The following is a 27599-nucleotide window of genomic DNA, read 5'->3' on the forward strand; positions in this document are numbered from 1 at the left end:
GGACAGGCAACCTCCAGGGGCTCCTAGAAGCTCTCTCAAATTCTTTCCCTCAGGGCATCAATCTGTCCATGTCATCAATCTGTCCCAAATTCCTCCTCAGAGCTTCCCTTAAGATGGAACTAAACAGACTACACGCCGCCCTGCCTCCAGTTGTTTCTTATTTCCTTCCATGTGGCTTTTCAATTTTTATGTAATTAGCATAGAGAAGGAGCCCCATCACCAGCCCAGCTGCCCTGGGTGTACACAGCTGAGCCTTGGCTCAATTTCCTATTTCGTGTGGTCAGTCTCCACATGTATTCTTAAAGATCCAGAACATCTGGTGTCAGCCTAGATGGAGTAAGCCGACTCATTGGGACCGCAGGAAAAATCTAAATAATGATCTGCAACAGGACTGAGAATCCCAGTTTGTTTTTCTCTCCTTGGAAGTCCAGCCTTGACCTTGGGCAGCCCAGTTGGCAGAAACGTGCTGCCAAAACTCAGAGAGAAACACCCTAGTTCTAGTCAGAGCACCAAGGGAAGGTCCCTCCGAGTGCCCGTGGCAGGACCCCTCCTCTCCCTTTTACCTCCCAGCCCTGTCCTGAGGCCAGCCCCAGCTGGGGGACCGTTTGCTGTGGCAGCAACTCTGACATTTAAAACCCTGAGAGAAAAGAGAGAAAACCTCACTCTGCCCAGAGGAAGAGAGGGCCCGGGCCAGAAAGTGCGTGGGTTACCTCAGAGAGAGCAACTCTAGAGAAGGTGATCTCCTATTCAGTGTATGAACTCGTAAGTCCTGGATTTATTCCTGAGCTGCGCATGTGCTGAACGCACCCAAAGGACAACAGCAAAAGGTTCAAGGACTGAAGTATGATATAAACCACTGGCCAAATCCTAGACTAACTCCAAAGTAGTGTGCATCAGGCAGACCCGACCAGCGCAACACAAATGAAAACCAAACTACTGTTGGGAACCACCACACAGAGAATAAGAGACAGAAATTACAGTCGGACCCTAACTCCCTTAATACCCATGAACATGTATATTTAAATTATCGTCATGGTCAATAACAGCGTAATTATAAGTATTCAAACTGCCTAGAAAAATCTAGTGCCTACAAGGGATGTATTCTGACTGTAGTTAAGACTGCTTGATAGGTAAATGAGTACTTCTCAAACAGTTGAGATTCTTGGAAAGAAATAACTTGTCAACTTTTTAAGCATTAAAAATCATTATGCAATTATCTTATAGTTCACAAAGAAGGGGTCTGCTAATGCGAAATCAAATTAAGACAGGTTGTATCAATAATTTCACAAAATCCTCAGTGGTGGGGTACAAATGAGTATCTAACTAAAAGCTGGCAAATCACAGGAAAAAGGAAAAGACAGTTTTTCCAAAAGATATGGAAGAGGCACAGATTCATCTCTCCTCAGGGTGTATCTTTTGTTATGTACAATTTAACAAGCCTTAATAATTAAGAACTTCTGGGAATTTGTTTTGATCAAATTAAATTATAACCTCTACCTAAGAAAATATCTAAAAAAAAAAAAAAAGAAAATATCTAAGTGTTCTACAAATTCATTAGCTATACCAATGAATAATATAGACAGAGTAATTAATCTAAACTTGTCTTTTCAGATGAAAACCTTTTGCTCAAAAATAATAACGCTCTTTTCATTTAAATTCTTTTAAAATGTTTATTTGTTTTTAAGAGAGAGAGGCAGAGACTGAGACAGAGTGTGAGCGGAGGAGGGGCAGAAAGAGAGGGAGACACAGAATCTAAAGCAGGCTTCAGGCTCTGAGTTGTCAGCACAGAGCCCGATGGAGGGGCTTGAGCCCACGAGCCATGAGATCATGACTTGAGCCAAAGTCAGACATTCAACTGACAGCCACCCAGGCACCCCTGTGCTCCTTTCATTTGAAAGTTCAAGTTAACTTTTGTTTAAAGGCCAAGTTTGGTAAGTGAATATGTGGAGAGCACTTTTACAGGGAATTTTGGAAACTATGTTTTGTTTTTTGTTTAACAGACAGAGAAGTATAGAGATTCCCATGTCTTCAAAATAGTTAGAAAATAAAGCGTTTTGTCCACTTGTATTTAAATGTAGACAGATGCGGGGCACCTGCATGGCTCGGTCGGTTGAGCGTCCGACTTCGGCTCAGGTCATGATCTCACAGTTTGTGGGTTCAAGCCACACATCAGGCTCTGTGCTGACCGCTTGCTCAGAGCCTGGAGCCTGCTTCAGATTCTGTGTCTCCTTCTCTCTCTGCCCCTCCCCTGCTCACGTTTTGTCTCACTCTGTTTCTCAAAAATAAATAAATGTAAAAAAAAAAACAACAAAAAAAAATAAATGTAGACAGATGTAATAGAATAATAATTTTGAAATGTTAATAAGATCTTTCTGAACCTGTATTATTAGTTATTTAGCAGAATAATATATTTGAAATTATATTTAAAAATTGATTTATTCCTAGAATTTCTTTTATCTGGTGATATTTTCCTAACTATGGCATTAGCTAAGGTGTTTGATGCTCATTGACATGAAGAGAGAAAAATAAAGAGCCTGAACAGGGGTCGGTTGAGCGTCCGACTTCAGCCAGGTCATGATCTCGCGGCCCGTGAGTTCGAGCCCCGCGTCAGGCTCTGGGCTGATGGCTCGGAGCCTGGAGCCTGTTTCCAATTCTGTGTCTCCCTCTCTCTCTGCCCCTCCCCCATTCATGCTCTGTCTCTCTCTGTCCCAAAAATAAATGAAAAAAAAAACGTTGAAAAAAAAAAATTAAAAAAAAAAAAAAAAAAAAAAAAGAGCCTGAACAGAAGTTGGAGAACAGAAATACCACAGAGATTTGGGGACACAGGCAGACTTATATCCTTCTAACCAGTACAGATATTAAGAGCTTAATGGGATCCCAGAATAGCAAGGGCTATTTGACAACTTCTTAGAATCTTCCTAGGCACCAGGCTCAGGAGACGCAGCACGATGAAACTAGAACCCAAGAGGAACAGGCAGAGGAACAGGCAGTTAGTTAAAAGAACAAGAAAGACCTGAAACCTTAAAGTCAGAAATGGAAAACAACTCAGCAATGACTGAGAGGTGAAGTAGGATCTTATAACAGTTTTATACATTAACCAACCAAAGCAATGACTGTGATTAAGTACCCAAAGGCCATACAAACAGTAAATAGAGAAGCCAGGTAGGCTTCTTCAAAGTTATCCAATAGCATAGGCACATGAGTAAAGAATAAACCAATGGAATAGAATAAGTAACCTAGAAAAAAAAATCTATTTAGAAACTTTATGACATTTTAAAATCAGTAGGGAAAAAAATGGACTATTAAAGTTGGCCTGAGAGAATTTTCATCAAAATGAAAAAAAAAAAGAAAAAGAAAAAGAAATTGGACTCTTTTCAAATCATACGTAATAATTATTTCTAAATGGGAATTCTAAAATTATAAAACTTTGAGATCATGTTGGACAATATCCTTACGACTGATATGGAGAAGGACTTCTTAAGCAAGATACAAAAATAGTAATTCATTATCAGAAAAATTAAAATTATAATTTCTAATTTATGTAAAGAGTTTATAAAGGAAGTAGGAAAAAAGTGCACAATCTGGAAGAAGAAATTACAACACATGTAATCGACATTAGGTATATATCCAGAATATATAAAGAATTGTTATAAAGTAACAAGATGACAAGAGGACATGTAGGAAAATGGGAAAGGACATGAACAAACTTTTGGCAGAATTGTGTCACAAGGTATATTATATTCAGAACATATGAAGAATTGCTGGGGCACCGGGGTGGCTCAGTCAGTTAAACTTCAGCTCAGGTGATAATCTCATGATTCACAAGTTTGGGCCCCACATCGGGCTCTGTGCTGACAGCTCAGAGCCTGGAGCCTGCTTCACATTCTGTGTCTCCCTCTCTCTCTGCCCCTCCCTGGCTCTGTCTCTCTCTCTCAAAGATAAATAAACATTAAAAATAAATAAATAAATAATAAAATGTTTGTGATCTTGAATGAAATAGGAATCACCCCAGTATATGTATGTATGATTACATACTATGATATTCATTTTATAAACAAGATCTTTGAGTTTATCTATATTTGTGTACATATGTGTGCAATTTTAGAGATACTCAGTGAGGACAGTTGCAAAGTAATCCCTGGTCTGGTATTCTAGGGCTTTTCCTGACCTATGCTTTGCAGAAGCATTTTAATCAAACTTTGTTATTTTAGGGTAACTTTTAGAGATATCAAACTCTCCAGGATCGCCATTAACCAGAGTCAATTCCTTAGAGATGATCAAAGTTTATATCCTAATTTCCAAGACTGTTCTAGAAATTAGATCTCCCTCCATGAGCCAGAGAGTCGAGTAACATTTGTTGGGGAGGCACTCCTCTAGGTAAGTATTACGAGCCATGGAAACAGTTTTCCATACCACACTCACCAAAAGATATATGTACTATTTTTATTTAAAGATTTTAAAGTAGGATTCCATTGTTGATAGTTTATGTTGCCTAAATCACAATCTTTTTTTTGGAATAAATGTGTATAATCTCACTGGTGATGTGCTATATCCCTGCAGATAGAGCATAATTCTGGTTGTTTAGTTTTGAAATGTGTGAATTACAATGATCACTGGCACACTTCATTTTAACTAGGTAATACTTTGAAATGGGTAAGGTACTATTAGAAAATGATTTTTATTAGAGATACCTAGTTACGCTAGACCATTCTAAAGCTATTCCCACATCCTTCCCTATATTTTTTCTGTTTATTCATGTTTCTAATTTTGTCTCGTTTCTAAATTCAGCATATTACTGTTCCGTTGTTCCAAATTATTTAAGTAATAAAGTCGATAGATTACTAAATGGTTGTCCATATTCTAAAGTTCTTAGTGTCAGTTGGTTAGATAATGAACAAATGAATGGGGTCATAATGTCTGATCTTTTTTTTTTTAAGTTTATTTATTCATTTTGAGAGAGAGAGAGCATGAGTTGGGTAGGGGCAGAGAGAGGGAGAGAGAATTCCAAGCAGGCTCCAGGCTGCAAGTGCAGAGCCCGATACTGGGCTCAAACCCACAAACCGCAACATCATGAACCCAGCTGAGATCAAGAGTTGGATGCTTAACCAACTGAGCCACCCAGGCGCCCCATAATGTCTGATCTTTTTATTCCTTATTTCCCAATTTACCTAGAAACACTGATCTCGAAACAATTTTTTTAAAGTTTATTTATTTATTTTGAGAGAGAAACAGGGCACGTGAGCAGAGGAGAAAGGCAGAGAGAGAATCCCAAGCAGGCTCTGAGCTGTCAGTGCAGAGCCCAACTTGGGGCTCAGTCCCAATAACTGTGAGATCATGATCTGAGCTGAAATAAAGAGTCCATCACTCAACTGACAGATGCCCCTTGAAGCAATTTGTAAAATTGCATTATTACAGTGTCAAATATTACTAAAGGTTATTTTTTATTTCAACGTTTATTTATTTTTGGGACAGAGAGAGACAGAGCATGAACGGGGGGAGGGGCAGAGAGAGAGGGAGACACAGAATCGGAAACAGGCTCCAGGCTCCGAGCCATCAGCCCAGAGCCCGACGCGGGGCTCGAACTCAGGGACCGCGAGATTGTGACCTGGCTGAAGTCGGACGCTTAACCGACTGCGCCACCCAGGCGCCCCAAAAGGTTATTTTTTAAATGAATGGTGTTCATAGTAATTTTGGAACTATAATACAACAATTTCTGAAAGGCAGTTTAACACTTTCATATACAGCATTTTGTTTTAAATATTCAAGTGCTGGGAGTGTGTGGGTGGTTCAGTTGGTTAAGCATCCAACTCTTGATTTTGGCTTAGGTCATGATCTCATGGTCGTGGGATCAGTCCTTGTGTTGGGCTCTACACTGGTCATGGAGCCTGCTTATGAATCTCTCTTTTTCTGTCTCCATCCCTCTCCCCTGCTCAAGCTCTCTCTCAAATAAATAAATAAATAAATAAATAAATAAATAAATAAATAATCAAGTTCTGTGTTACACACAGAAAGAATGTTTAATTATCTTTGTCTTTTTTTTTTTTTTGGAGTTAAATCAAGCAAATAAAATAGTGTGAGCATTTTTCTCTGAGAAGCTTAGAAAACGGTACAGAATCAAATGGTTTGGGTTTTCCTGTAAGGAAGATAGTGATCTCTGTTTTTCGGAGGAAAATTGAGAGGGAGAGAAACAGTGTTGCCCAGTGTACCAAGGTGTGTCAGTAGCAAATCCCCAAGAAGGTAAAGCCCTCCCTCTGCAAAAGAGTGAAACGGATTATTATTACATTCGTTTTTTGCAGTTTTCACTTCAATATTCTTCTCTTTTAAAAGCTCCCTCACTTCAAATCCTAGGATCCTTCACTTGAATTTAGTTTTACTGCAACCCTACCATCAAACTAAGCAGTATGAAGTCCCAGACTCCCTCAGGTCCTGCTCTCTACTCATCAGTCCAATAATTTTTAGTCAGTGATAATGACTTCCTCTTTTAATACCCTTCCCAAGTGCCTCCAGCCTCCAGCAGTGTGGGATATCCAGGATTTGGAGCCAGAGGATCTGAGTTTGAGTCTCCAAACTCTTGAATAATCTAGACCTCAGTTTCCTCATAATAATAATACTGACCTCACAGAAATGTTGTAAGGATTAAATGTATATGAAAACAATTACACAAATGCTATTAATTACTAATAACTGATATCCATTCTACTGAGAGCCTTGAAGGATTCACACACTGCAAAGAATTTCGCATTCAGTTACTAGTAAATGCAGAGGATATTTTGGGATATCTATGAAGTGTCCTACATTTCTATGCAGAAGCAACCCTATGCATTAAACGGCAATCTCAACTTCCATCCATGAAAATGGCCTCTATCAAAAAAGCACCATAAGAAATGTTGGAGAGGATGTGAAGAAATTGTAAACCTTGTGCACTGTTGGTGGGAATGTAAAATGGTACAGCCTCTATGGAAAATAGTATGGTAGTTCCTCAAAAAGTTAAAAATAGAATTACATTTGGATCCGGCAATCTCACTCTTGGGTAAATACCCAAAAGGCTTCAAAGCAGAGACAGAAGAGATGTTTGTACATCCATGTTCATAGCAGCATTATTTATAAGATCCAAAAGGTTAAAGCAACCCAAGTGTCCATTGATGGATGAACAGATGAACAAAATGCAGTATAAATACACAGTGGATTATTATTCAGTCTTGAAAAGGAAGGAAATTCTGACACATGCTATAACATGGATGAACTTTGAAGACTTTCTGCTCAATGAAATAAGACAGTCACAAAAGGACAAATACCATATGGTTCCACTTATAGGAGGTGCCTGAGATACTCAATTCAAGAGACACGAAGTAGAACAGAGGAGGGAGCACTGAGAACTATTGCTTCTTGTGGTGCCAGGGGCCAGGAGGAATAGCAGATGGTAATTACTATTAATGGGTACACAATTTCAGTTTTACAAGATGAAAAGAGTTTTGTGGATGGATGGTGGTGATGGTTGCACAACAGTGCCCATGTACTTAATGCCACTGAAATGTACACTTAAAAATAACTAAAATGGCAAACATTATGTTATGTGTAGTTTGCCAGAATTTTTTAGAGGCAGTCAACCAATGTGGCACACACATCAAAGTCTGCCATTTCTCATTTGAACAATCGCCTGTAAACAAAGCATCTAAAAAGCAAAGAGATGTCACTAGAATTTATTACTTTAGGCAAGTTTTAAAATGAAAAAGCTGGCACATGTCCCATACTTTATAGAGCTCAGCTGCATATAAACTTGCTTCTCACTACCCGAGACCACCACTTATAAAGGGTACTACTGTGGGTTAGTTACTTAAGCTCTCTTAACCTTACTTTACTCTTCTGTGAAATGGGAATGTCAATTTCTTTCCACTCAGGGTCTTGTGAGGATTATAGTCAATGATGTATGCAAAGGGGCCTCATGGGCATATGGCACAGTCAGTTCTCAGTATGTTTGTTTCCTTTTATAGATAAATTCATTGAAATGAAAATTAATTATACATTGAGGGTCACAATCAAAAAAGAGGGTCACAGGTATACATGAAAGTGAAGATGGTGATCCCACTCTTTTTTTTTTTTTTTGAAAATAGTGGGGATTTTGTGGCTTTGTAGCATCAGATGTACACTTAGGTATCAACTTCTTGTGGGCACCACATCTTTTGGGCATCGCCTGCTCATCCAGTGTCACTGTCTCCACCAATGGGGAGAACCACCCCCAGCAAGGGACTCAAATTATTTGCTCTCATTTGCTCTGCCTGAAAGATATCTCTGCATATATTTTTAAGCATCAAAGACTGAGCACCCAGAGGTATAAAGACTACATATTCGGTGGACTTGGGGGAAAATGTGTTGAGTCTGAAAACATTTTAAAATTTATTTCCAAAAGTGGATCTTGTTCTTTCTTTTTATTTTTTTTTTTAACATTTGCTTTGCTTTTCAAAGCTATCTTGTACAGAATCAACTGCTCCCATTACACTAATCAGCAATGTAAATATTTTAACAAACTCTGTGGGATTACTTTACCTCAGCTTTAAGCAAATGTATAATTTAACACCACCAGGACAACTTGCATCACCCCATCATTTGATGCTTCCCAGCCTCGAATTCATTACACGATCAAGAATTTTACAGTTTTGAAATCAGAAATGAGTTTGTAAAGTAGAAGATAAGGGTCTGCCTTCATTTCAGCTCCAGGAACTCTCAGAACAGGATTCACATTGGAATTTTTGTTGGTGTTGCTTACATCAGAGAACAAACTGTACACATCCTGAACCTTTGGCCTATTAATTACTATAATCAAAGGGAAGGCTAATTATATTGCTAATCAGGAAAAGTCCACCCCAACCATGTTTGCCTAAAAACTCTAGTTCACGGTCATTAAATGGCACTTATGTAATGCCTCCACGCCCTTCCCATTGTGTTGACCGAGGCTTGTTTGGGATATGCAAAATTTTTCTTTCTGTCAATTTTTCCATCCCTCCTCTGCTCTTGTTCTTACTGCCCCCCAGATTGCAGTATTTTTGAAGGCCTCTGCCAAGCAAGGAAGTTTTAGCAATAATGAACTAACCTATAAACATGGAAGAAATGCAACTGTTGCGTGGGAATGGTTGCTTCCATTTGTTCTACGATCCACCCATGAATTGCTTGTATGATTCCTCATTAGAACAAGCGCATCTGGCTTAAACTCTGGGGTTGTTCTTCTGGGGCTCCAGCCTGCCCTGCAGTTTTCATGAGTCAAAGGAAGTGTGATGCAGGTAAGTGACAGTGCTCTGTCCTCCTCTGTGAGAATTTGAGTATGAAGCTGTCTCTTCAGTGACAGAACCAGACTCCTGGGTGTGTTAGCCCTGAAAAGGAACAGGGCAGTTGCTGTGTGTGTCTTTTTATTTTGGTACATTTGATCACCTACCTGGAGGAAGATAGGATTCATTTTCACAATTCAGGATCCTTACTCAATGAAGGACTATGATTAACATAAAGTAGTAGGTTCTCAGAAGCTATGGACACATCTTAATTAGATTTCTGCAGAATACTTAATACTGGGCAGGAAAGAAGCAGGGAACATTTCATTTTTAAGTGGTATTTCTGGAGGGAAAAAATATCTATTAGTTTTGACTTTGACTGCCTCTGTTTGAAGAAACACATAGTTTTAGTATTAGGACTTTCCTGAAAGGAAATAACATCTAATGTTTAAGGACATTTTAGTCCTTAACATCTCTGAACTTGAGTGTACACATCTCTGTGAAGGCATTAATAATATCTATCTTGTCATATAAATGAGAAAAACAATGCTCACAGAAATTAAAAGAATTGTACAAAATTCATGAGTCTAGTAATGGAGTGAATCTTGATGATAAAGGCCACTTTCTTCCCATTAGATTATAAAGGCCACTCTGCACAAAATTATCCAAGTTTCTTTTTTTTTAATCGAAATTTCTTGATTCAAATGGTTGGCATATTGGAATACGAAGAAACTAATTTTGTAATAAGAACCCTGAAATCCTGTGAGATGATGATAATTATAATAATGATGACAACAGTAACAATTAGAGTTAATATATGTTAATTATGTATTATATGCTACTTACTGTGCTAGGCTATTATAGTGATAGCATCATTTAATCCTTAAAACAGCTCTATGATATAAATAACATTCTTATTTTTCACCATTTTCTAGATGAGTACAGTGAGGCACAGAAACTGTAAATAATGCACTAATTGCAAATATATACTGTGATTGTACATAGCTAGTAAGTCATGGAGCCAAGAGGTCAACTGACAATAAATTAAATTAAATGTGTGTGATGAATCCTATCTTTCCTTTCCTTTTTACTGCTAATGTAAAATAAGAGTTGAGTTTTGTATGGGAAAGATAAACCAAAGTAAGTGAAATAAACTCTGTTAAAATGTAATGGTGTGGAAGGGTCTGGAGAACTAAAATATGCTGGGTGTTGTAGAATAGAGAGCATTTTTGAAGCACCTTCATAAATTGGCAATTTAATGACTCGAGGATGTTTTCATTCTATTTACTCTTTCTTATTCTTATTCCCTGGCATACCTATCCCTAAGGATTCTCTACACTTGTAACATCTGTAATGTTTGCCTGCTTTTGCCTAAATATGTTCAAGATCTCCCAGAGGTTACCTTCTATATTACAATGCCAACAGGAGATAGTAACACACATGCGTTTTGACCTGAAAATTCCTCACATCCCAGTATCTGATCATACAAAGTGAGAGAATGTTTGTTAGTTCCATAATTTTAAAAGTTAGGCATGAGGTTTCTAAAATATCTGGTAACTGAGTGCAAAACAGGAACTCGATTCTATGTTTTTTAAGTCATTTCCTTCCAAAATTGATTCTACTTGGACCCTCCATCCATCATTACCACATTGTGGTGTGTGTATCTACCCAGGAGCATCCATATAACCACTTTACTGGATTACTGGATTCACTCTTAAGTTTCCTGAGTGGTAAACAATCTTATCATGCTGATAAACTAAGAATATTCAACCCAAATGTCTGTCAACAGATGAGCGGATAAGGAAGATATAGTATATATATCCAGTGGAATGTTATTCAACCATGAAAAAGAAGGCAATCTTACCATTTGTGACAACTTGGATGAATCTTGAGGGCTTCATGCTAAGTGAAAGTCAGACAGAGAATAACATACATATGATATCGCTCATATGCAGAATCTAAAAAAACTACATTCCTAGAAGTAGAGAGTAGAATGGTGGTTGCCAGGGACTAGGGGATAGGGGAAATGGGGCAATGTTGGTCAAAGGGTACAAACTTCCAATTATAAGATGAATAAGTTCTGGAATTTCTATGTACAGCATGATGATGATGGCTAATGATACTGTATTATATACATAACAGTTGCCAAGATAGTAAATCTTAAATGTTCTCACCACACACACACACACAAAAACGTAATTATATGGCAAGATGGAAGTGTTAGCTAATGCTATGGTGGTAATCATTTTGCAATATATAAATATATCAAATCAATACTTGGACTTCTTAAACTTATACAATGTTATATGTCAATTATATCTCAATAGAGCTGGACAAAAAACAAAAAAGAGTCTCTCCACCCCACTAAAAAAATATCCACAGGATTACTGTTGGATCAGAGAATCCAATGGCTGGTTTATTATCTCTTCCTAATCAACCAATTCCAGGAAATAAAAGGTCTTCAACTACAGGACTGATTCTCAAAGGACTTCCTAAATCATTCAGCCTAAGGGCAGTTCCAGTCAGCCAGCAGAAGTTACAATGAGTTTTACATCTCTCCTCCCCCAAGATCGTATCTATGTGTATATGAATGAAACTGGTTAAAATGGGCATGTATACACTTTGACCTGTGGAACTCAGGAAACAAACACTAGGAATGGCAGTTCAGGAACAGAGACTGCCTTCAGGGCAAATGTCACCTTGTGTCCTGATGTCCACTGTTTTGCACAATCTCAGAATCACTGTGGGTTAGCTTCCAGCTCTCAGTCCCTTCTTCTTGTGCCTCTTCCTTTATTTCCAGTGCTCATCACACTTTCTTTTAATTTTTTAAAAACTTTTTTGAGGGAGAAACAGAGCATGAGTAGGGAAGGGGCAGAGAGAAAGGGAGACACAGAATCTGAAGCAGGCTTTGGGCTCTGAGCTGTCAGCACAGAGCACGGACATTCTCGCCAGAACATTCTCACCCAACACCCTTGGGTGTGCTACCAACTTGATGTGTGACCTCAGGCAAGTGAATTGAACCCAAAGGTCCTATTTTATAAAATAGGGGGTTGAAGTAAATTATGTTGAAATTTCCCTTAAATTCCCTCCTATCACAACCCTCTACTCTCAAACCCAAATGCCCCCTAAGGAAAAACGCATAATTTTAAACAGTCTGCAACAATCCAGAGAAGGCTTAAAAAACAAACAAAAACAAAAAACAAAACCAAGAAATACCTCAACCCATTTAAAATTTTTAAAAAGCCATGTTAGCTATAAAAATTTTGAAGGAAAAATGTCAAATACTTTCCTCTACTTTCTAAAAAGATTTTAAGCCCTACTTCACGTCCTCAAGTCTTGTACTTCTTCCCTACCATCAAAAAAAAGTAGTTTGTATTATAAAGTGCTTATCTTTATTATCTTCATTAAATTTTCTTGGAAAACATACCCTCTAAAGTGAAAATATTTTTTAATTTTTTTAATGTTTATTACTTTTTTTTAGAGAGAGAGAAAGAGTGCAATTAGGACAGGGGCAGAGAGAGAGGGAGACACAGAATCTGAAGCAGGCTCCAGGCTCTGAGTTGTCAGCACAGAGTTCGACGCAGGGCTTGAACTCCTGAACTGCAAGATCATGACCAGGGCTGAAGTCAGACAGTTAACCAACTGAGCCACCCAGGCGCCCTAAAGTGAAACTGTTTTTAAACTATAGTTTTGTTTTCCATTAAGAATCCAAAGCAAACATTTTTATTTTGGTGATGATTATTTCAAATGTTATCTTGCCAGTTCACGAGCTTCAGTGGAAATATCTGATACTGAATGAATTTAGATCAGGTAAAAAAAAATGACCACCAACAAAAATCATCATTGAGCAAGTAAGACATGTTCTTCCTTTGTATTCATTGTATTACTGAAACATAAAGAGTAAGAGGAAAAGAAAGCCTATACAGTAGATGCTTTTTGAAGTAGCTTGAATACACTTTACTCAGTGCATGTTTCAGTTAAATTACAGTGATATTATACAGCTCCTCCCTCCCCACAATGTAATGCAAAGCAATAACATAAGTTCAAAATTCATAAGGAAAAATCAAATAGGTATCACCAATGAGATGTTAAAATGTGGAATATTTTACAAACATGTAAGTCAAATCTCGGACTCTATCTGCCTGGATAGATGAAATAAAAACAATAGTTGTGATGTGTTTGAACTAGCAGTATGCATATGTAAATGTCCTCAGAGCCCAGAAACTGATAGTAAGGAGGTAACTGGCCAAAGGGCCCAAAACAAAGATTAAGAAAGCACCTGGCCTTCATGGTTCCTCTGGGGCAGTCTCCATTGTTTCAATGAGCCAGTAAACTTGACAGGGAGACCACAGGTTTTGTCCTTAATGGTCTTAGGCTGACTGGATTGTACATTTTGTTTTATTCCTGTGTTAGTGCCATACTCTTAATTATTATAGTTTACTAATTTTTTTCATTATTATCAAAAGGTTCTCAAACTTCTTGGTCCTGGACCCTCTTTTACATTCTTAAAAATCATTTGAAGACACCATAGAGTTTTTGTAATGTATTATATCTACGGATAATTACCACATTAGACATTAAGCTGAGGGGCACCTGGGTGGCTCAGTTGGCTAAGCATTCGACTCTTGATCTCAGTTCAGGTCTTGATCTTGGGGGGGTTAGTTCATGCCCAGAGTTGGGCACCATGCTGGGAGTGAATCCTATTAAAAAAAAAAAAAAAAGAAATTAAGCTGAAAAATTTTAAATGTATTTATTTAAAAATTATAAACACTAGTAAATTATTTGTTAACACAACATTTTTAAATGAAAAATAACCATAGTTTCCAAAACAAAAGGAATTTAGTGGTAGAAATGGCATTCTTTTACATTCTTGTAAACTTGTTTAATGTCTGGCATGATAGAAGATATCTGCTTTTGCATTAAATCTCTTGTGATAATACGTTGGATGTAGCCACTGGAATATACTATATTTCAGTGTATACTAGTGAAAGAGTGGATACCAAAAAAGGAGTGAAGAATAGTCTTAATATCATCATGAAAGCAATTTTGATTTTTTGAACCCCTTGAACCTCATCTGCCCCAAGACCACAGTCTGAGGACCACTAGTCTTCGCTTTTCTAGTTTATGTAGGTTCTCAGATGAATTCAAGATATTGTTGTCTCTTATTTAGGGAGGCAGTAATTATGCATTTAAAATCTTTTCTTCTCACTTAAGGATATCCTATGTCTCCCCAGTTAATAAAATGTTTTATAAATAATTTCTCAGTAGTCCTGCAATTTTCTTTTTCAGATTTCCTACATTCTTTTTTTTTTTTTTATCATTCCTGGTTATTTTATGTTCTTTGTTGCTATTGTGCATGGGATCCATTTTCCCATTGTAGTTTAATTGGTTATTGTTCGCCTATTTTATTTTGTATGTGGCCAGTGGGTTGCTTACTGTTATGTTAAATAATATATTTGGTATGCTGTTTTTTAAAGAAGTAACTTGAAATTTTGAGTCTGTTTACAAGTTGGTATTGATATAATATTCTCAATATTCCGATATCCTCATGTATCAGATGGAACCCCACCGTTCAATTTCTAGATTTCAAAGATATCTTCTGAAGAAGGATCTTGAATATGCTGATTGCCTTTTTGGCATCTATTCAAGTGATCATGTTTTTTAAGACACATGCATTGATTAGGACTAGATGACTTCTGTTCTCTTCTAGAATTCTTCTCATTTAGATATCATCATGAAAATCAGGCCCATTTAGATTATTAACAAAATCAAAGGACATTTTGACTGTGCACCTGTTGAAGGGGAGGAAGGCAGAACTATGCGCAAAATGTCCCTTGAGGCTGTTCGGGTGAATCTGGTCAGGATGGACCCACTCAGTGACCCCAGTCAGGACTTCCAGGACCAAGAGGGCAGGACCTGAAGCAGAGGTTCCAGATCTCATGCAGTCTGAGCCCCCAGTTCCTTAAACCGCCAAAGTGAATTGGTATCCGGGGGCAACTTCATTAGTCACTTTCCCTCTTGGTCTAAAACTGATGCTTATTTTCAGCCCGGGCCCTGCGGGTGGCATAAGCCCCACGTAGGCGGGGGGAAGTTCTCGGGGCTGGGGGGTGCGGGGGGGGGGGGGGGGGGAGAAACACCAAGCCTTAAAATGAAGTGAGTTTGCTCCAGGACACTGGGACTGTCTGAGCGGTTCCAGGGATCCGAGGCAACCCAAGGTGGGCGCTCTGCCCACTTCCTCCACGCCCCGGCACCAGGCGAGGGAGGCGCGCGCCGAGTCCCGGGAAGCCCCCCCGCAGCTCCCTTCCGCCGCACACTGCCCTGCGAGGAGCCGCGGCGCAGGTGGCAGGCGCACGGTGAAGACGAAGCACGTTCCCACGCCCGGGGGAGGGGAGAAAGGAGGCGCCCGCTTCCGGCCCAGGTAGCGGTCGGGGCAGCGCGGGTGCTGCTTGGAGCCCTGGGAGGGGGCGGGGCCCCCGCGGCGCTGGGGGCGGGGCCGGGGGCGGTGCCGCTTCCCGGCCACCAGTGGCGAGTGGGGCGCTCCCGGGGCGCGGAGAGTGCGAGGTCACGGCGCCCGTGCCCGCCCCGAGCCGGCCGGGAGTATTTGAGCTGGAGCGCGGAGGGGGCGTGTGGAGAACGTGCGGGGGAGAGCCCGAGGGGAGGTCGCGCCTCGTCCCCGCGGCCCCGGGGAGAGCTTGTGGCGGCGCCGCGTTGGGTCGGCCGCAGGGAGCTGTTGCTCGGGGATGACTTCTCTAGAAGCAGGTCTGTGGGGCTGGGGTCCCTGCAACTCTACACGCATCTGGAAAAGTTTTCTAGGGAGAGAGAAAGTGCAGACCAGAGCGTTGTGATCGCTGTTGAGAAATAGGGGAATCCTTCCAGAAATGATGTCATTTCAACTTGCTCACTAACAACTCTGTTCTGTTCTCCAGTTTCTATCTGCACCTTGCTAAAATTTCCCTAAGACAATTTAAAGCAAAAAAAAAAAAAAAAAAAATTTAAGTGATAATTTATTAGTACTAGGATGGTAATTGGATGTAAGCCTTGAAATAGCCTTTGTAATGGTGCCAAAATTTAAAAAGAGAGATTTTTGAAAATCCAAAGAATCCTCATGGGTTTCCTTTTTTCTGCTATTTTCTTGGTGATTGTAGGTGCTCTTAAAGCCTCTTAAATTTCTTTTAGAATTCACATCGACCCAGTGACTTTATATTTGGTTTAGGTCAATACAAGAAAGGAGGTGCCTTATTGCTCCATGTTAGTTGTAAAAATGCGAAAACTGAGGGAAAAATTATAGTCCTGTCATTCCACCCAAATGTTTGTAAGTTCAACGTCTAATTACTTTCCCCAGATCCTGGATGCTTATCCCTGTAACACCATGACTGTATTGTTGTGTGTCACAGGCCCAGGATCACAGCTGTAGCCTGGCCACTTTGTGTCTCCTACCTGAGCTTTATTATTCGTTACTTTCAGGCTTTTCTAAAGGTAGGTGATCAAGTCGACAAGTTCTCTGGATTTGCTGGAGCCTGAGTTCCAAGTTTTGACAAATAAATCAGGGTCCATGTTATTCATGCCATATTGATTTTTATTACATTATAAAAGATCATTGTTTTCAAGTGGGAAAATTTAGAGATGTGTAAGATTTCAATGGTAACTTGTTTTTTATGAATTTATTGGTATGATGTCTAGCATGTGAAAAATGACTCTCATTTGCCTTAGTCCTTTTTGATTATTATTGGTGAGGAGAAAAAAAATGCCAAGTGAAAGATTCAGCTTGGTGGTCTTTAATACCAGCTTGGCATATCTATTTGCGGAGAGTTTGGTCACATGGCAAAAGGGGATAGCATTGGCTTGGACATCGTTTTTCAACTGTATCTTTACAGCCTACGTTTTTTTGTGCATATATTTGAAAAATAACTTTTATCTGTCAAATCCAAAGTATTTGAAGGTCCATGAGTTGCTACTAATTGTTTGGTGAATGAATAAATATTTGTAAATACAAATCTACTTTATATGAATGGGGATTATATAAAGTTTTGATGTAAAAATGTATCATTTTAATAACTTCTGCAATGTCCATGCTCTAAACTATTCGGTTCCAACTTTTCCTCTTCTTCCTTCCTTCCTTCCTTCCTTCCTTCCTTCCTTCCTTCCTTCTTCCTTCTCCCTTCTCCTTTCTTCCTTCTTCTTCTTCCTTCTTTCTTCTTTCTTCTTCATTTTTATAGACAAAGATCCCTTCATTAGTCTCTTCCCTAGATCTGTAATTTGAAAGATTGTACCTAACAAAGCAAACTCCCTTTCCTTGGTAATGGGAAACAAACTCAGTCATCCATTACAGGGCAAATAGAAGTTTTCCATTAGACTTTCAAAATAATTCACAGAAGACCCCTTACCACACTGGGGACACATAGGGAATTAAGAACCTCAAATTGGGGAAATTAGTCTTCTGAATTGAGGTCATCTGTCCTTGAACACCAAATTTCTACCACAGCCTTTGACTTGGTCTTTTTCTTGACTCTACCATTTACCAGCATTATGACTTTAAAAACTCTTTCTAACCCTGAGTCCTCTTTTCTGAAAATGTGGATTACAGCAATGCCTTTCTGAAATGCTTTTTGTGAGTGTTAAATGACATACTGCATATAAAACTGTAACTACAGTGAGCACCTGGCATATAGCAAACAGAAAAATGCTAGCCTCTGTTATTGTCCATTTTTCCTGAGGTCTGAGGATGATTACACCATGTGGTTAGACTTATGTCTATTGGCCATCTCTTTGTGACAAAAACCACAAAAACTCATGTGGAAGTCATAAGGAGATAACATAAAAGCTGAATGTGGTCTTTGGATATGTTTATTTGGGTCAGCTCATCAATTTAAAATGACTGAATACTTTGAAACTATTTACCAATATTTTAAAATTAGTAAATTTTACATACATTCCCAGAGTCCTAGCTTTTCCTGAAAAACAATAGTGCCCGGCAAGGTGGAGTTTGCACCTGTAAGCAGCTCAAAGCAGATGTGGTTGCCCACTCTGAATGGGGCATGTGCACTCTCTACTTTGCCACAAGGCCTCCACTCCCTGCTTTCACTTCTTCCAGACCAGCTGCACTCATGTATTTCACCTCCTTTGTCCCTGCAGACATTTCAGGTTGTGATTTCTGACTCAGAAAATATCCCTTACTAATTCGAATGGGTAAATTGTGTAGCCCAAACTCTAACCCAACTTTCATCCTGAAGGAGGAGAGTAATCCTGTATTACAATTTATGAAGCATTTCTTCATAAAACTCACTTGGCACTTAAGCAACTCTGAGAATTAGTTCAGACATGCATTATCATTCCATTTTATAGCTGTGGACATTGAAGCTTATGGATTTGTACTAAAGCTTAGAATAGTGTTCTGATGACTTAAAGTTGTTTCGGGTTCTCACTAATGCCATTTTTTTTTCAGAGAGAGAGAGAGAGAGAGAGAGCAAGTAGGGGAGAGGGTCAGAGGGAGAGAGAGAGAGAGAAAGAATCTTAAGTAGGCTCCATGCTGATGTGGGGCTCGATCCCACGACCCTGGGATCATGACTTGAGCCGAAATCAAGAGCCTGATGCTCAACCGACTGAGCCACGCAGGCACCCCAGTAATGCCACTTCTAAAATATGGAGAAGTTTTCTAGGAAATGAAAGCCTTTCCTTTGGTTCTAGCATTTATTCTAAGCAAGTACTTTTATCCCCATAATTACCAACTAAGAAAATGAGTAGTGGAAAGAATACATGTATGGAAGTACATAAGTAGACCTTGTTTTCTCTCTCTACAAAACATCTTTAAGCAAATGAAGGGAACAAAACATTGATTATGGCTCATTCAAAACAAACCATACATATAACTAGACAAGGTCTGTTTTAAACCATACTTCGTTTCCTATGTTTTTGGAAAGCTGAAAGGGGTATGTGTCCAGTTCTTCTATTCTGCAGTAAGCTAGACCAGAGATTTCTGTGAGTGTGTTTTAAAGTTTTGTGAGAAAGGCGATACCTAAAACCTGTTTGGTGATTCATCCTGTTGTCTGTGTGAGGTCGTTTTATATGGCAAACTCACTTTTCTGTGGGCTTCTTTTAACCAGGAAGGCTTTATTACTTTCAGAATCATGCTAGGAGAATAATCTATAGAATAAATTCAAAGCAGGGGTAGTTTATTTGTGGGTAGAGTAACTGCATGTGATCCTGATGGTCTGTGTATGAGAGAAGGTCAAACCAGCCATGTGGAAGGTTTGAGGAAGCAGCTAGGCAAAGACAACAGGAGAACCTGCAGCAGAAAAGAGTTGACAGTGTCCTCAGACCTGTCAGAAGTCAGTAGAGGGTGAAGACACAGGAAGAGGCGAAGAAGAACTTAGGGTGAGTTTAGGGGCGTCAGAAACAGCCAGATCATCCAGGGTCTGGAGAACATAGTTAGAATGTGGATTTTGAAGGATTTTTAGCAGAAAGATAATGCAATCTGGTTTCTGACTTAAAATCATTCTGGCTGTTGGGTGAAGATAAACGACCTACATAGCTGACCTGTTGACCATCCAGTATGCCTCTTCCTTCATAGGCAGGAGCTCCTTTTGAATCTAACTTAAACTTTATATGATGGGAGTTGAAGCAGTGGAAGCACAGCTTAGCAAAAGTGGGTGCACAAAGGGAAGGATCCTCCAAAAATGCTCTGCCAAAATATATGATGAATATTTTTTAAAGTAAGAATCAAGGTATTAACATATTGCTTGGTTCTGAGTAAAGCCATCTGCTATTCTCTTTATATATGGTATTTTGAGGTTCTAGTGTTTAATATTTATCCTAAAAGCCTAAAGTTATTATTTCTGACCATCTCTTTAACCATGTAAGGAATTTAGGAACATTTAAATCCTATTACTACACTTTTAATTATTCATTATTGTCTATTACTGTGTCTTACAGTCAGTGCTGGTTTAGACTTTTCTTGTGGATCATTATCATTCTTGAAAGGTATCCTATAAACATGCTTTTTCTCAGGGGTCATTGTTGTTAAACCCCAATGTTTTTCATGGAAAATATCTTTTTATTGCCTTTGGTATTGAAAGATACTTTTATGGGTACTTTTGTTTCTTTTAGATTAATAGTTATTTTCTTTCATTTGAATATATATATATTTTTTGAATATATCACACTACTGTTTTCTATTGAAATATCAGCAGTCATTCCGATTGTTTGCTTCTACATGTAATGCATCTTTTCTATTTGATTGGTTTTCAGAGTTTCTCTTTGTCTTTGGTGTTCCATGGTTTTATTCTGATATGTATCTAACTGTGAATTTCTTATCTATTCTACTGGAGCTTCCTAAATTTGAGTGTTCACACCTTTCACCTCTTTAGGAAAACTCTCAGCCATTACCTGTTGCCTTTTATCCATTGTTTCTATTCTTTCTTTTTCAAATGGATTGGATGTGTGTTAGAATCAGTCAGGAAAATGGTTAATACTGGATAGTTCAACAGAGAATTTATGATACTATGGTCTGAATGTTTGTATCCTCCCAGAATTCCTATGTGGGGATCCTGACCACAATGGTGAGGGTGTTGTTAGGAAGGTGAGGACTTTGGAGGTGATTAGGTCATGAAGGAAGAGACTCACAAATGGGAGTAGTGTCCTTGTAAAGGAGACCCCCGAGAGCTGGCTCATCTGTCCCACCATGTGAGGTTACTGCAAATCGACAGTTGTCTAGACAGTGGGCCCTTACCAGACATAGGATCTACCAGCACCATGATCTTGGACTTCCCAGCCTCTAGAACCGGGAGAAATAAATGTTTGTTGTTTATAAGCCACCAATTTATGGTATTTTTGTTATAGCAGCCTGAACAGACCGACATATGAAGAACTAGTTACAAATGTTTTAGGGTATCTGAATTCCAACCAGGGGATAGTGAGTCAGTCTGTGTTTAGCAATAGCAAAAAAACTTATCGCTGCTTGGGCTGTAGGGTTGCAATAAGGGGATAGTCTTACCAGAACCCAGAAGGTGAGGACATCTTAGAACTATGGCAGTTCTGTCCTACAGAAACAGGGACCATGGAGAGACGTAGCCACTGATGGAGACACCATAAAATCCAAAGAAAGCAAAGGAGAAATATCCTGTTATCTCTTTTCCACCTATGATCCAGTCTCTTGCCTGAGACTCTCATGGATGGAATCTAGCAGAGAAAGAAGCCAATAGGACAAAGAGTGTGGATAATACAGTTTTGAGATATCAGCTCTCCAGACTCAGGGCATGGAAGGTTATGCATGGATCTGAGAGCAAGTGGACCATTCCATTCTCCTTTCCATAGATTTCAATTGGCTTTTGTGGGTTTTTTTTTTTTTTCACTTCATTTCCCTGTACTGCATCTTGAGTAATATTTTATTGTGGCAAAATGTGCTTTACATACAACTTACACTTTTAATCATTTTAAAATGTGCAGTTGAGTGACATTAAGTACATTTACATTATTTATTGTACTATTATCACCACCATCTATCTCCAGCACTTTTTTATCTTACTAAACTAAAACACTACCCATTAAACAATAATTTCCATGCATTCCCTTTCCCCTGAACCCCTAGCAACCACAATTCTGTCTTTGAATAACTATTCTAGGTACTATATATATAAATGGAATCATGTAATATTTGCCCTTTTGTGGCTGCCTTTTTTCACTAAGCATGATGTCTTCTAGGCTAATCCATGTTGTAGCATGTGTCAAAATTTCCTTGCCTTCTAAGGCTGAATAATATTCTATTGTATGTATATGCAGCATTTTATTAATGTATGTCATCCATTGACGGACATGTTGGTTGCTCTCACCTTTTAGGTATTGTAACACGGCTCTGAATATGGGTGTACGTGTATCTTTTAGAGAACCTGCTTTCAGTTCCTTTGAATATATACCCAGAAGTAGAATTGTTGGTAATTCTGTGTTTTGCGGGGGAACCACTATGCATTTTCCACAGCAGCCACACTATTTTACATTCTCACCAGCAATGCACAAGAGTTCCAATTGCTCCCAACCTCAACAACACTTGTTTTCCGTGTTCTTCATAATAGCCATCCTAATGGGTGTGACATACTATCTCATTATGGTTTTTATTTGCATTTTCCTGATGATTAGTGGTGATGAGCATCACTTCATTTGCTCATTGCCTTTTGTATATCTTTTTTGGACAAATGTCTATTCCAGTCCTTTGCCCATATTTTAAATTGGATTATTTTGTTGTTGTGTTGTAGGAGTTCTTTGTATACTCTGGTTAACCTTTTATAAAATACATGACTTACAAATATTTTCTCCTAGTCTGCAGGTTGTCTTTCCACTCTGTTGATAGCGTCCTTTGATATACAAGAGTTTTTAATTTTTATGAAATCCAATTTATCTGTTTCTTCTGTTGCCCGTGTTTTGGTGTCATATCCAAGAAATCATTGCCAAATCCATTGTCATGAAGCTTTCCTCCTATATTTTCTTCTAAGTTCTAGAGTGTTAGCTCTTATGTTTAGATCTTTGATACATTTTGGGTTAATTTTTGTGTATGATTTAACATAAGGACTCAGCTTCATTTTTTGGCATATCGTTATCCAGTTTTCTCAACACTATTTGTAGAAAAGACTTTTCTTTCCCTATTGAATGGGCTTGGCAGTCTTGTTGAAAATCATTTGACCACATGTGTTTTATTTCTGGGCTAATTTATTCTTTTGGTCTGTCTTTATGCCAGTATCACACTGTTTTGATTACTGTAGCTTTGAAATAAATTTTGAAATCAGGAAGTGTGAAACCTCCAACTTTATCCTTCTTTTTAGGGTTATTTGGATTATTTGAAGTTCTTTTAGATTTCATATGTATTTTAGGATGGATTGTTTTCTTTTGGGGATTTGATAGGTAATGCAGCTGTAGATTGTTTTGGGTAGTACTGACATCTTAGTATCTTAATATGAAGTCTTGAACTTGATATTAACAAGTCTTGAACTTGATATTAACATCCCATATGAACACAGGATGTCTTTACATTTCTTTGTGTCTGGTGTAATTTCTTTCAGCAGTGTTTTGTAGTTTTCACTGTACAGGTCTCTTGCCTCCCTGGTTAAACTTATTCTTAAGTATTTTATTCTTTTTAATGCTATTGTAAATAGAATTGTTTTCTTAACTTCCTTCTCAGATTCATTGTTAGTATATAGAAATGAAACTGATTTTTGATGTTGATTGTGCATCCCACAACTTTTCTGAATCCATTGATTAGTTCTAACAGTCTGTTTTGTGGCTTCTTTAGGGTTTTCTATGTATAAAATCAAGTCATCTGTGAATAGAGATAGTTTTATTCTTCCCCTCCAATTTGAATGTCTTTTTTTTTTTTTTTTTTTTTTTTTTTTTTTTTACTGCTTGCTCTGGCTACAACTTTCAGTACTATGTTGAATAGAAATGACAAAAGTAGGCATCCTTGCCTCTTCCTGTTCTTAGAGGAAAGGCTTTTAGTCTTTCACCAATAAGTGTGATGTTAGCTGTGGGTTTTTCATGTATGTCCTTTCTTATGTCCAGGTAGTTTCCTTCTATTCTTAGTTGGAGGGTTTTTGTTTTTGTTTTTAAGTCTTGAACAGGTATTGAATTTCTTAAAGCATTTCTGCATCAATTTAAATGATCATTTTTTTATTCATCATTTTGTTAATGCCATGTATTACGTTGATTGATTTTTATATATTGAACCTTTCTTGCATTCCAGGAATAAATCCCACTTGGTCATTGTATATGACCCTTTCCATATGCTATTGAGACCCTTTGAATATGTTGTTGAATTCAGGGTGGTGGTATTTTATTTGAAGATTTTTGTATCAATCTTTATTGGGATATTGGTCTGCAGTTTTTTTATAGTGTCTTTGTCTGGCTTTTGTGTCAGGGTAATGCTAACCTCATAGAATGAATTAGGCACTATTCACACTTCTTAAATGTTTTGGAAGAGTTTAAGAATTCTTAGTACTTATTAAGAGTTTAAGGTGTTAATTTTTGTTTAAGGTGTTAATTTTTCTTTAATGTTTGGTAGAATTCACCAGTGAAGCTATCTGGTCTTGGGCTTCTTTTGTTGCTGTTGAGAGGTTTTTGGTTACTGACTCAATTTCCTTACTAGTTATGGACCTATTCAGATTTTTAATTTTTTCATGGTTCAGTCTTGGTAGGTTGTGTGTTTCTAGGAATTTGTCCATTTTATCTAGTGTATTCATTGTGTAGGCATATAATTGTTCCTAGTTTAATTCTTTCTATTTTAATGAAATCAGTAGTAATGCTTCCTCTTTCATTTCTAGTTTTGGTTATTTGTGTGTTCTCCATCTTTTTTTCTAAGTCAGTCTGAATAAAGGTTTGTCAATTTTGTTTATCTCTTTGAAGAACAAACTCTTGGTTTTATTGATTTTCTCTATTGTTTTCTGTTTTCTATTTTGTTTATTGCTACTCCAGTACTTATAATTTTCTTTTATTACTTTTGGTTTTAATTTGCTCCTCTTTCTCTAATTCTAGTTTTAGGGTATAAAACTAGGATTTGAGATTTTTCTTCTTTTTTAACATAAGCTTTATAGCTATAAATTTACCTCTTACCTCTGCTTTCACTTCATCCCTTAAGTTTTGCTATGTTGTATTTTTATTTGCTTCAAGATATTTTCTAATTTTTCTTGTGATGTTTTTAGAGTGAAATATTATTTTTTATTTTTATTTTTTGATTTATTTTTTTAACATAATTTATTGTCCAATTGGCTAACATACAGTGTGTACCATGTGCTCTGGGTTTTGGGGGTAGATTCCCGTGATTCATCGCTTACATACAATACCCAGTGCTCATCCCAACAAGTGCCCTCCTCAATGCCCATCACCCATTTTCCCCTCTCCCCCACCCCACCATCAACCCTCAGTTTTCTGTATTTAAGAGTCTCTTATGGTTTGCCTCCCTCCCTCTCTGTTTGTAACTATTTTTTTTCCCTTTCCTTCCCCCATGGTCTTCTGTTAAGTTTCTCAAGTTCCACATATGAGTGAAAACATATGATATCTGTCTTTGTTTGACCGACTTATTTCACTTAGCATAATACCCTCCAGTTCCATCCACATTACCGCAAATGGCAGGATTTCGTTCTTTCTCGTTGCCATATCTTGTGATTTTTTTGTCAGACTCATTTGTTGTTTGATAGTGTGTTGTTTAATTTCCACATGTATGCGTATCTTCCAATTTTTCTTTTGCTGTTGATTTCTAGTTTCATTATGTTCTTTTTAAAAAATTTAGTGTTTAATTATTTTTGAGAGAGAGACAGAGTACAAAGGGGCAGGAGGGGCAGAGAGACAGAAGGAGACACAGAATCCGAAGCAGGGTCCAAGCTTCAAGCTGTCAGCACAGAGCCCAACGCAGGGCTTGAACTCATGAACTGTGAGATCATGACCTGAGCTGAAGTCAGATGCTTAACCAACTGAGCCACCCAGGCACCCCTCATTATGTTCTTATTGAAAAAGATATTTTGTATGTTTTTAGTCTTTTGAATTTTATTAAGACTCATTTTGTGGCCTAACATATGGTTTATCTTGAAGAATGTTGCATATACACTTCAGAAAAAGTGTATTCTGCTGTTGTTAGATGAAGCATTCTGTATGTATCTATTGTTTTATCCATTACTGAAGGTGGGGTATTAAAGTTTCCTGGTATTATTGTAGAGCTATTTATTTCTCCCTTCAATTATGTCAATGTTTGCTTCATATATTTTGGAGCTCTGATGTTTTGTGCATATGTATTTATAATTGTTATATCTTCTTGGTGAGTTGATCCTTTTGTCATTACAGTATCCTTCATTTCAACCTGAAGGACTCCTTTTAGCAGATTTTGTAGGACAGATCTAGTGGTAATGAACTCCCTCAGCTTTTGTTTATTTGGGGAAGTGTAAATTTCTCCTTCATTTTTTGAAGGGCAGTTTTGCTGGATATAAAATTCTCAGTTGACAGGTTTTTCTTTCAACACATTAACTATATCATCCTACTGCCTCTGACTTACAAGGTTTCTGGTGGGAAATCTTATTGAGGATCCTTTGTAATTGATGAGTTGCTTTTCTCTTACTGTTTTCATGATTCCTTGTCTTTGTCTTTTGAGTCCTTCATTATAATGTCTCAGTGTGGGTTTCTTTGGATTTATCCGTGCAATTTGTTGGGCCTATTGGGTTTGTAGACCCTTCTACGTGGATTTGTGTGTCTCTCCTTTCCTTAAATTTATGATGTTTTCAGCCATTATTTCTTCAAATAATCTTTTGCCTCATTCTCTTTCTTCTTCTTCTAGAACTCATAATACTTTTATTGGTCCTCTTGATGGTATCTCATAAGTCCCTTAGGCTCTGTTCATTTTTCTTTTTTTTCCCCTTATTGTTGTTGTTGTTGTTATTATTATTAGTAGTAGTAGTAGTAGTATTCTTTTAGAGAGGAGGTTCAGAGGAAGAGAGAGTGAGAATTTTAACCAAGTTCCACACTTGGCACAGAGCTCAACGTGGGGCTCAAACTTATGACTGTCAAATCATGACCTGAGCCAAAGTCAAGAGTTGGATACTCAACAGAGTCATCCAGGCACCCCTGTTCATTTTTCTTCATTCTTTTTTCTTTTTGTTTTTCAGACTTGATAATTTCAAATGACTTGTTTTTATTTCATTGGCTGATTTTCTGCTGCCTGTTCAAGTCTGCTATTAAACCCCTCTAGGGAATTTTTCAATTCAGTTATTTTTTATATCCAGAATTTCTGTTTGGTTCTTTTTTTTTTTTTAACATAATTTGTATCTCTTTGTAGGTACTCTATATCTGTTCTCTGAAAAAAAAATGCACAGGATGACTTTATTTCTTTGTTTCTTTCTTAAATATTTGATAGAATTCATTGGTAAAATCATCTGAAATTTTTCTAGTTACTGTGTTCTATTCATTTCAATCAGTGTTCAACAAATCCTTATAGAGTACATCCTTTGTGCTAGTCATGGTTTTAGAGTCTTTGGGATATATCAGTAAACAACTTGGATAAAATTTCAGTGCTCATGGGCTTATATTCTAGGAGTATAGAAAAGCAATAAATAAAACATACTAAATAGGAAACGATATAGTGTGAAAGGAAGTAACAAGTGTTATGAGAATAGAGCAGAGAAGGTGGGACCAGGAATTTGGAGTTAGGATGGAGTGGAGGAAGGCAGGTTGGCATTTTAAACAGGATGGTTAGAGTAGGGCTTATTGAGAAAGTGATGGCTGATGCAAGAATTAAAGGAAGTGATGGAGTAGGCAATGTGGATATCTGGAGAAAGAGCATTCCAGGCAGAGGGAAGACACAGCCCAAGGGGACATCAT

The 27599-nt window shown here is 38.0% G+C and overlaps 1 protein-coding gene across 10 annotated transcripts in view; it reads left to right on the forward strand.

Moving 5' to 3' along the window:
- The first annotated feature begins 15785 nt into the window (after positions 1 to 15785).
- Positions 15786 to 27599, forward strand: part of MYO3A (myosin IIIA) — a 246280-nt gene continuing 234466 nt past the window's right edge. For 3 of the 10 annotated variants that reach the window (XM_045061025.1, XM_045061026.1, XR_006600363.1), the window contains exon 1: positions 15789 to 16019. The gene's annotated coding sequence lies outside the window, so the exon portion shown is untranslated. Of the gene's footprint in view, positions 16020 to 27599 lie in introns of all 10 variants that reach the window. The other 7 variants (XM_045061031.1, XR_006600364.1, XM_045061029.1 and 4 more) reach the window with 5 other exon arrangements.

Source organism: Felis catus, chromosome B4 (genome assembly GCF_018350175.1).
Source record: "Felis catus isolate Fca126 chromosome B4, F.catus_Fca126_mat1.0, whole genome shotgun sequence".
In the NCBI taxonomy this organism is placed as follows: Eukaryota; Metazoa; Chordata; class Mammalia; order Carnivora; family Felidae; genus Felis; species Felis catus.